Below are 10,723 nucleotides of genomic sequence, written 5' to 3' on the forward strand. Positions count from 1 at the left end.
GGATCTCATTGATTTCAGATTCCCTGTCCCAAGCCTACACCCAATTACCTGCCATAGTTGGGGAATCAAGTAGCATCCTGTGGCTGGAAGTAGATGCAAAACACTAGTCCATGAGATATAAATACTGTTAAATGATGGCTTTTTAAGGTCCTGATCCGTTATATGAAGTAGGCAAAATTCAAATTTATTTATTCATTTATTTTCTCAACAAATGAATATATATTATGTGCCAGGATGCAAGTAGTGGCAAATTAGGCACTGTTCTTGCTTTCATGAAACGTATAGCTTCATGATTTAGTCTAGACGTTGTCAAATCATCATCCAAATATAATTACAAAGTACTCTAAAGGAAAGGCACATGATGCTATGAGAACATTCACCTGGGAAACCTGAATCACCTTTGAGAAACTGTTTCAGGGGCTCTTAGAAGTCTGCTGCTCCCAAATATCTCTGCTACCCACTGGCCATTGCTTTACATTCCTCAACTAAGCTTTCATCTTTTAGTGCTAACCTTTGATGGCTGATCAAATACAAATGCCCCAAGAAGAGTAAGGATAGGAGAAGGAATATCTGTACCTGTGAAACATTGTTAGGCTGCCTGGCTATGAGTTCATTGTTGTTTTCTGAAGGACATAACCAACCACTCCAAAACTTATAGGTTTAAAACCACAAACACGTATCATTTCTTATGATTCTGTGGGTTAGCTGGGTGGTTCTTCTGGCTGAGGCAGGATGGTCTAGGATAGCTACATCCATATGTCTGGGGTCCCAGCTGAGATGACTGGGGCTGTTGAGGCCTTTCTCCCTGTGGTGTCATCCTCCAGAAGGCTGCCCAGATTTGTCCATATGGTGGCAGGAGTTTCCTCAAAGCAAGAGAGGGCAAGACCCAACACAGAAGCACTTTTCAAGCTCTGTTTCCATCACATTTGCAAATGTCTCACTGATGAACACAAGTTCCATGGCCAAGCCCAGTTTTAAGAAATGGAGAAATAGGGCTAGGCTCAGTGGCTCATGCCTGTAATCTCAGCATTTTGGGAGGCCAAGGCACGCGGATCACTTGAGGTCAGGAGTTCTAGACCAGCCTGGCCAACATGGTGAAACCCCATCTCTACTAAAGATATAAAAATTAGCTGGGCGTGGTGGCGGGCATCTGTAATCCCAGCTACTTGGGAGGCTGAAGCACAAGAATTGCTTGAACCCAGGAGGAGGAGGTTGCAATGAGCCTAAATCATGCCACTGCACTTCAGCCTGGGTGATAGAGCCAGACTCAGTCTCAAAAAAAAAAAAAAAAAAAATGTTGGTGGAATAGATGCCACCTCCTTATGGGAGAAGCTACAAAATGCAGTGACCAGTTTTTCAATCTACCACAGGAAGCACCCTCAGTTCTCTGAAACTATGTCTGGTAGATGTCCTGGGATCTTAAAACGTGGCTCTGATGGTATCACCAAAGACAAGTGGCAAAATCGTTTAGGGCAGGGCAGTCTTATCATTTGTTTAGTAGTTATCCGAAGGATTTATTTTGGAGGAATCAAGACACTTCTAGATGAAGAAGTTTTGATGCTTGTTAAACAGTCCATTTGGATACTTCTTAGCTATCCCCGAGGGACGAATCTGACTTCTCATTTCACAGGATTCACCGTAGATAATGGTTGTAATTCCTACCTGAAGTTCCTGGCCAGAAGCCCAGCAGAAAGATTCAGTATATGCAGAAAAGATGGCTCCAAAAACAGTTGGGCCTTCTGTTCTAACTGTACTTCCTTCCTTGACGTACTCGTCTAGTCCCGAGGCTTTAGATGTCAAGTCTTTGATAATAACATGTGTACCTAAGTGCCTACTGAACATTTTCATGTCTCAAACTTAACATGTCCAAATTGAAACTTGTGATTCTGCCCCCAAACTTGTTTGAACCCCAGTCTTCACAGAAAACTAGGTGCCGTCCTTAATTATTTGATTTTTCTCTTTTTCTTAGCCTCCTTGTCTAATCTAGCAGCAGATCCTAGGGTTTTACTTCTAAAAGTATCTCAAATCTGATCATTTTTCTCCATTTTTATTGCCATGACCTTGGTCCAGGCCACCATTGTTTTCTGCCATAGAGAGCTACCACAGAGTTCCTAACGTTTCCCTACTCACATAATTACTCCCCACTAGTCCATTTCTCTCACAGGAGCAACTATACACACACACACACACACACACACACACACACACACACACATATATATATATATATAATTTATTTATTTTTTGTAGAGACAAAGTCTTGCTATGTTGCCCAAACTAGTTTCAAATTCTGGCCTCAAGCGATCCTCTTGCCTTGGCCTCCTGAGTCACTCGGATTGTTTGTATGAGCCACCTCAATGGCAATCTCTTAAAAATCTAAATAAATGAACAGCTCAGTAACACTGAGGTTTACTTCAGTACCCCATACGAAAACAATCCAAATCTTGGCAAGGTGGTGAAACCCTGTCTCTACAAAAAATACAAAAAATTAACTGGGCGTGGTAGCCTGCACCTATAGTCTCAGCTACATGGGAGGCTGAGGTGGGAGGATCGCTTGAGCCCTGGGGGTCAGGAACACAGTGAGCCATATCCATGATTGTACCCCTGTGCCACTCCAGCCTGGGTGACAGAGCAAGATCCTGTCCCCCTCTCAAAAGAAAAAAAAGAAAGAAAAAGAAAGAAAGAAAGAAACGAAGAAAATTCAGAGACTTCCATTATTAATAGTACTTATTTTATTGATTCTGTTTCTAGCCTGAATTGGCTTCTAACTTGCTATAGGATCTCTGGTAAATCATTTCCTGTAATAAGCAACTATCACCTCTCTCCTTGTTTCTTCCAGAAATAGTAATCTCTTCTTTAGTAGTACTACTACTCCCTTACCCAAACCAGGTGATTCTAGTGAAGACTGTCATTAAAGGGAGCATGTGATCAAGCAGGGCCCATCAGAATCCTTCCCCAAGATTTTTATAAAAGCTGGACCTATTCTTTTTCCACTTGAGTGGCAAATATGTGAAGATATGAGGTCTAAAACTGTGATAGTTTATTCTCCACTCCGGTGTAAATTCTGGTCTATAGTAAGAGAAAACAAGGCCATTAGGCAGCGGGCAGCAGAGACAGGTGAGAAAGAGTGTGGCCTCTGGTTTTCCAGACCCTGATTCTGGTTTCTTGAGGCCTGGCTGATCACCTCTTCCTTTGATTCTGTTAGAAAGCTCAGCGTATCTTTCTAATAAAACCCCCCTTTGCTTTGCATGTTGGAGTTAGGTTCTTATCACTTGCAACCAAAAATATATTGTCTCCTCTTTGGTTCTCAGTTTTCTCATTTATATATCCTTCTAGCTCCAAAGTATAGAAATTCTAATTAAAAAAAAAAAAAACTGGATCTTTCATAAAATCCCACTGATATAGACTTTCTGATCCAGACTGTATAATCTGGAAAAGAAGCCTACCCTCATCTCCATCCTCTCTTCTTGTACCTGACGGAATGAAGAAGAGGGATTTCTCAAGGTGAGAAGCAGTTCTCCATGGACACTGATGACAGCACAGGCAAAGGTTCCTATGACTAGGGATCACTATCCACACAGGGTCTGGCTTCTCAGGTATCCAGCAGGTAGACAAAACAGCTAACTCCACTGCCACTCCTTTCTCCACATCCGTTCCTATTTCTCAGCCATCTCAGTGACATCCACCATCTTGAGAGTCAACTACTGACTGGACTGAGTTGTGTGGTATATGCTTCTGTTTACTTGTCTTCTGTCTTTTTTTAAGTGACCAAATAGCAAACACTTAAATAGGAAATCTCTGGGAGACTTGAATAAAAGACTTTGGTTGGTAGAAAATCGTGTCACAGAAAAACTAATAGACAGCAAAGTAAGTCAGCAAGTCCCTGAGCAGTAGGATTAGGATTCCTGTCTCCTTTCAGATTCGAATGCATCTCTTTCTGGGGTTAACAGTGGACTGGGATAAAGTTAAGAGGCTGTGCAGCTTGGGTTAAGTCATTCTTATCTCTGGGCTTCAGGAACTTAGACCAGATAGTTTCTATGGGCTCTGTTGGTGCTGATGCCTTGGGGTTCTGTGGCTGTTTTCTGTAAGAGCTGCAAGGGGCAAACAGGATTTTGGCAGCAATCCTTTCATTACTAAAGCTTCCTTTCTTTTCGGGTACAATGAAAAGAGCCAAGGCTGTGTGACCCCCTCATCACTTAGCCAGGCGTATGGTCCTGGTTTCGGAGGCTGCCAGAAAGTATCTTAGCAATTTGTGTCTGGATGGTCCATGCCTGACTATCCTAGGCTAGGGGTTCCTAAAGAGTAACAAGAAGAAGAAGAGAAACAAGAATCTCTGACACTTGTTGAAAATAGAGCACAGTCCCATTTGTTTGAGAAGAGACACCAAGCAGCCATGTTTATGTGCCAGAAATGCATTCCACCTCTAGGAGGACTTAATTAATGGACCAGTGTGTGCCAGGCTGAGCTGGGTAAGATCTTTCTGAGGACAAACTCTGCCATGCAGCTAGAAGCCTGGAAACTAAAAGGACTGCATGTAGTAAACTATCTTCAAACCCCTGTAAGCATCAGACCACAGGATGAGGTTTCAGAAAGTCATAAGGCAGAGTAGTTAAGGCTACAGGGCTTACAGTCTGACAGACCTGGGTTCAATTCTTGGGTCTTCATCACTAACTAGTTTTGTGACTTTGGGAAGATGACTCCCGGAGCCTCAGTGAACTTCAGTTACTTCATATGTAAATGAAGTAATAATATCTACTTCACGGAGCTATTGAAAGGATTAAATGGAGAATGGGTGTAAAACCCTTAGTGCAGTGTCACGCACACACGGTGGATGCTGAACGTGTGATGTTGGCACTACACAAAGTAATCCCAATCAGGCAGAGCTAGGCAGGCAAATCTAATCCAGGATCTTTTGTAAGGGGACTGAGAACCAGAGAATGGAGTAAGCCAGTGTAAACACCGTGAGCAAAGGAGCAAGAGAAGGGGCGTTGTATAAGTAGGAGATGGAGCCTGGACTTACTAATTGGATCAGGGTAGAAGAATCCAGCCAGGACCAAGGGAGGAGAGTCCAGGAGAATGCCATGAGCAGCTCTGTAGCATGACCTTGTTGGGCTGGGTTAAAGTAGGGGCTGCCACCAGTCACCTGACAGAAAGGTACCTCATACACTTCCTCCTTCCTCCAGAGATCAGCCTCCAGGAGTGAGGAGTGAGCCCAGAATGAGAGTTTAGAGTGCTCTGGAGCCTTTGTTAGAGGTGCCCTCCAACACTCAGAAAACCAGGATTCCAGAGACCTGAGTTTGAGTCCTGACTTTGCAGCATACTAACTGTGTGATCTTGAACCAACATATTTTCACCTAATGAAGCTGACAATCTTCCCTACTTCACAAAATAGTTGTGAGAGTCAAATAAAAGTACATTTTAGAAAGTGAAATGCTATGGACATTTAAGGTGGAGCCACTGTGAGAGTCTTGGGGAGTAGATGGTATTCGTCTCAGAATGAAACCGAATACACCCCTCCCAGAGACCTTTCCAAGGATCCCCTCCTTCCTTCAGCTCCTTCCCCCAACCTCAATACACATTCCTGTCCCAGGAACCTAACCTCACCAAAAATACCCGGGCCAACATGCCTTACACCCAGAGGTTTGGTTGGCTTCAGAGAAACTTCTGGAGGCTAAAAGCAGCCAAGAGGAATCAGTCACTACATGCTGGGCCTGGATGAACAGAGCAGTGAGCTGTGATGGGGCTGGGGTCTGGGAGGAGCAGGCAGGAGACATAATATTCAAATATTATAACAAAAATCATCGATCGTGTGTTCGGCGCTTTACAGTTCCCAAAGCACTTTCCCATCCATGCCCTGATGATCTTTGATACAACACTGTGATGTGGGTTTTATTATCCCCAGTACAGATGAGGAAAATTGAGGCCTGCGTCAGTGAAGCAATCTATCCAAGACTACACAGAGAAGGCAGTAAATGGCAGGGTTCGTCTCTCAGAACAGGGTAGGGTCTGTACCCCCTGCAGTGGGCAGTCCTAATTCTGAACTTCACCGATCTGGGGGTAATAGAGGGGAGCAAGAGGAAGGCTGCTGAAGAGAAAACCTAAACATCTGTTTTGTCTACATATGACTTCCTCTGCTTGTGGGAGAGAAGGAAGGAAAGGAACACATTCCCCTTGCCAGCCCCACAACCTCAACAAAATTAAACCCTGGAGCAGGTTGAGCAGCAGAGCCTTCCCTCAGATCAAGGAGCCAGGGGCAGATGATCTATCTCTGCGGCCACACAGAGAGATGTCACCGTATGCAGTTTGCATGTCATCTTCAATTCCCCGAACTGCTCTTTCTAATTTATTCAACCGGGGACCAGGCTGGTCTCATGCCAACCTAGGAGATGTACCACAGCAGTATAAGCAGAATTCCTCAGGAGGAACAATTAGCAAAAACTGAAGTTGTCTCTCGATAGGCCTGAGCGGAGAGAGGAACAATAGCTCTCATGTCTCTCCCCATCAGATTCGAATGAAGCAGATGTTCTCATGCTTTTTTATTCTTCCTATGTTCTGTATACTGACACCTCTTCTCAGTGGCATATGAAATATGAAATGTCATGTGGTGGTGTGAGTTTGTATAAATATAAAGGAACATATATACACAGTAGCAAAAGAGAAGATCTCATTTACAAATGTCTATGGTGTTTCCTTGTTCTGTGTTGATCTGTTTTATTGATACAAACTGAATTTTCTTAATGTATCTTCTATCTCTATTATAGTGGCAATGATGGTATATGCATTAAAGTTCTTCTGAATTGTGTATCATTTGTACAGTGACTCTTTCCTGAGTTTGTGCTAAGAACTTTGGGCAGAGGACACTGGCCGCAGCGACTCATGCCTGTAATCCCAGCACTTTGGGAGGCCAAGGTAGGTGGATCACTTGAAGTCAGGAGTTCAAGACCAGGCTGGGCAGCATGGCAAAACCCCATCTCTACTAAAATTACAAAAATTAGCAAGATGTGGTGGTGGGCACCTGTAGTCCCAGCTACTGGGGAGGCAGAGGCAGGAGAATTGCTTGAACCCAGGAGGTGGAAGTTGCAGTGAGCCGAGGTCATCCCATTGCACTCCAGCCTGGGTGACAGAGCAAGACTCCGTCTCAAAAAAAATGAACTTTGGGTAGAGATTCTTGCATTCAGAGATCTTTAAGAGGAACTGGAAAACAGATCCAGCACCGATGCAACAAAAGACACAATATGATGCAATAGCTCATGATGGACTCAGGAAAGTGGGGTATCAGGATGGACTACAACAATCAGGGAAGGCTTCCTGGTGAAGGAAGGACTGACATTGCAAGAGGTCAGGGAGTGCCTATTAGTGTGCACTTCTGGAGACCCGCTGGGCTGTGGCTCTGTGCTAGGTGGTATAGAGGTTGCAGAGAATAACAAGGGGCAATGTGTGCCTCCCAGCAGCTTACCTCAGTATTAGCTCATAGCGGAGTTTTAAAACACATTGCTGGATGGCACGTGGGAACAAGGCTGCTGAGCTGGAAAGCAGAAAGCCCACAGGAAAATGAAACCAAATGCAGACAGAACTCGCAGCCCCAGGAAGGGGCAGAACCTACTCCCTACCCCCACTTCTCAAAAAGTTTAATAAGTCTAAGCAGGCAGCATATTCAGTCCAATTTTACTCCATCCCCACCATGATGTGCTAGAAACCTTTTCCCTTTCTTAGCCTGGTTAACTCCTACTCATCTGCCAGCACTCAGGCATGGGGACCCTGGTGGGCCAGGGAGGTCACAGAACTTTGGAAGCACAGAGCAGAGATAATGGAGGTGTCAGAGATGCTTTCAGTTGGAATTCCTTTCCCTCCCTCCCTCCCTTCCTTCCTTCCTTTGATCCTCTTCCTCCTTCTCCTTCCTTCCTTCCTTCCTTCCTTCCTTCCTTCCTCTCTTCCTCCCTCTCTCTCCCTTTCTTTCTCTCTCTCCTTCCTTCCTTTCTCTTTTTCTCTTTCTTTCTTTCTTTCTTTCTTTCTTTTCTTTCTTTCTTTCTTTTCTTTCTTCCTTCCTTCCTTCCTTCCTTCCTTCCTTCCTTNCTCATCTGCCAGCACTCAGGCATGGGGACCCTGGTGGGCCAGGGAGGTCACAGAACTTTGGAAGCACAGAGCAGAGATAATGGAGGTGTCAGAGATGCTTTCAGTTGGAATTCCTTTCCCTCCCTCCCTCCCTTCCTTCCTTCCTTTGATCCTCTTCCTCCTTCTCCTTCCTTCCTTCCTTCCTTCCTTCCTTGCTTCCTCTCTTCCTCCCTCTCTCTCCCTTTCTTTCTCTCTCTCCTTCCTTCCTTTCTCTTTTCTCTTTCTTTCTTTCTTTCTTTCTTTCTTTTTCTTTCTTTCTTTCTTTTTCTTTCTTTCTTTCTTTCTCTCTCTCTTTCTTTCTTTCTTTCTTTTCTTTCTCTCCTTCCTTCCTTCTTCCTTCCTTCCTTCCTTCCTTCCTTCCTTCCTTCCTTCCTTCCTTCTTCCTTCTTTTCTTTATTTCTCCCTTCCCCTTCCCCTTCCCCTTCCCTTCCTTTCCCTTCTTGGCATTTTAAAGATCCCTGTACAGGATTCTTTCAGTTACAAGGGACATGGACCCACTTTTAGTAGTCACACAGTAAAAGAGGGGATCATGGTGTGAGGGAAATTTGTTAGTTCGTGTTACTTATAAAGCCCAGGGCTAGATCTAGCTTCAGGCATAGATAGAAGCAGCTGACTAAATTATATTGTCAGAATTCTCTCTCTCTCAGCATCACTTTTCTCTGGGTCAGCTTTATTCTTGGGCCACTCCAGCCTCATCCTACTCATATAGCCATCTGGACAGAGAGAGAATGCCTCTCCTTCAGTAGTTTTGGCAAAAGTCCTGGTCATGCTTAGAATAGTCTAGGATTAATCATTATGCCAGGGGATGGGGTGTTCTGGTTGGCCAACCCTAGATTTTATGCCAATCTTGAGTTGTAATGTGGGGTCAGTCCCACCCAAACCAGATGAACTGCAAGTGGAAGAGGCATGGTTGCCCCAAAGGAAAATTAGGGTGCTGTTTCCAGAAGAGAAGATAATAGATGTTGTCCAGGCAAACGTACCAGCTAGTCACAGGAGCTATAGAATCAGATCACTCCACAAAAGACATCCAAAAACTGGACTGAGAATGAGAATGGGTTATACCCTCAGGATATGGGGATGGAAGGAATAGGATGGGTAGGGATGTGGGGAGGGGCAGAACAGAAGCAGCCAGCTGAGGGCAGAGCAGTCAAAGGTCAGTACATATGATTGAACAAGCCGTGTCCTGCTAAGGGGGCCAGAGGGAGGCTAAATGGGAGTTGAAATCAGCCTAGACTCCAAGTGCAAAGCCTTGTGTCCTGGTGTGGAGCTGCACTAGGAGAAAGGGCTCTTTGGTGTAATTCACACAAGGGTGCTGTCTCCTCACTAAGCCATGAGCAGAGGGGCAGCATCCATCCAGAGTGGGCACTGTCTCCACTCTGCACAAAGATGCAGTCATAGGTTGAATCATATCCTCCCAAAAGATATGTTCAAGCCCTAACCTCTGGTACCTGTGAGTGTAACCTTATTTGGAAATAGCATCTTTGCAGATGTAATCAAGTTAAGATGAGGCCATAGTGCATTTGGGTAGACCCTAAATCCAATGACTGATGTCTTTAGAAAAGAAATGAGAGGGAGATTCAGACAGAGGGATAAAGGGAAGAAGGCTTTCCAGGGACGGAGTCAGGGATTGGAGCACTGCAGCCATGAGCCAAGGAATGCAAAAGATTGCTGGCAGCACCACAGGCAAAGAGATGGGCATGGAGCAGGTGCTCCCTCACAGCCTCCAGATGCATCCAGTCCTGTTGACACCTTGATTTTGGACTGCCAGCTCCAGAACTGTTAAGAGAATCTGTTTCTGTTTTTTGAAGCCACCAAGTTTTGTGGTACTTTGTGACAGCAGCCCTAGGAAAGGAACCCAGGTGCTATATGAGCTAGCAGAAGCCTGAGAGTAAAGCTCCCCCCGCCCGGCCCCCACAGTGTCCTGGTAGAAGATAGAAACACTTGAGGTACCCAAGAGATCCCAGCAGAAGTATGTGGGCCTCCTCATGGGTACTACTGCCTAACAGTATCCTGGAAGTGCCTGTTTCCTCCACCTTCACACACAAAGTAAACAGTATTTTGAAACTATAGGGCTACAAGAAAAATGAGAGGCAAACTCTCATTGGTTTGAGAAGATGACTAGGGCACACTTTATTTTATTATTATTATTTTTTGTTTATTTTGGGGGCACACTCTAGATGAGAGCCTCTGCATATGCTATTCTTTGTACTCCTCTGTCCACCAAGCTCAGTTAGGCACCTCCTCTGGGAATCCACAGCCCCTTTTGCTTTCCTTTGCCATGGAACTTCCTGTGCTGTATTGTAATTTTCTGGTTATCTGTGGAGTAGATTGTCCAGTGATGCAGAATACATTTTCCTGTGAAGTAAAACAAATAAGCAGTAGGCAAATGGCCATTAAGAGGTCCGGGGACCTCCTTAAACAAAGGAAATGAGACTCCAATAGTTTCATCAAGATGCAGAATTACTGAAGTGTGTTGAGGAAAACCACAGTGGCTCTGAAAACAGGCCAGTAGCAGGGAAGGGCAACAAGTTCTGGAATGTCACTTCCTTAGAGAAGTGACCCTATCACATACCTTCATCTTTTTTTTTTTTTTTTTTTTTTTTTTTTTTTT

This window comes from Rhinopithecus bieti, unplaced genomic scaffold, assembly GCF_001698545.2.
Source record: "Rhinopithecus bieti isolate Rb0 unplaced genomic scaffold, ASM169854v2 scaffold_10017, whole genome shotgun sequence".
In the NCBI taxonomy this organism is placed as follows: Eukaryota; Metazoa; Chordata; class Mammalia; order Primates; family Cercopithecidae; genus Rhinopithecus; species Rhinopithecus bieti.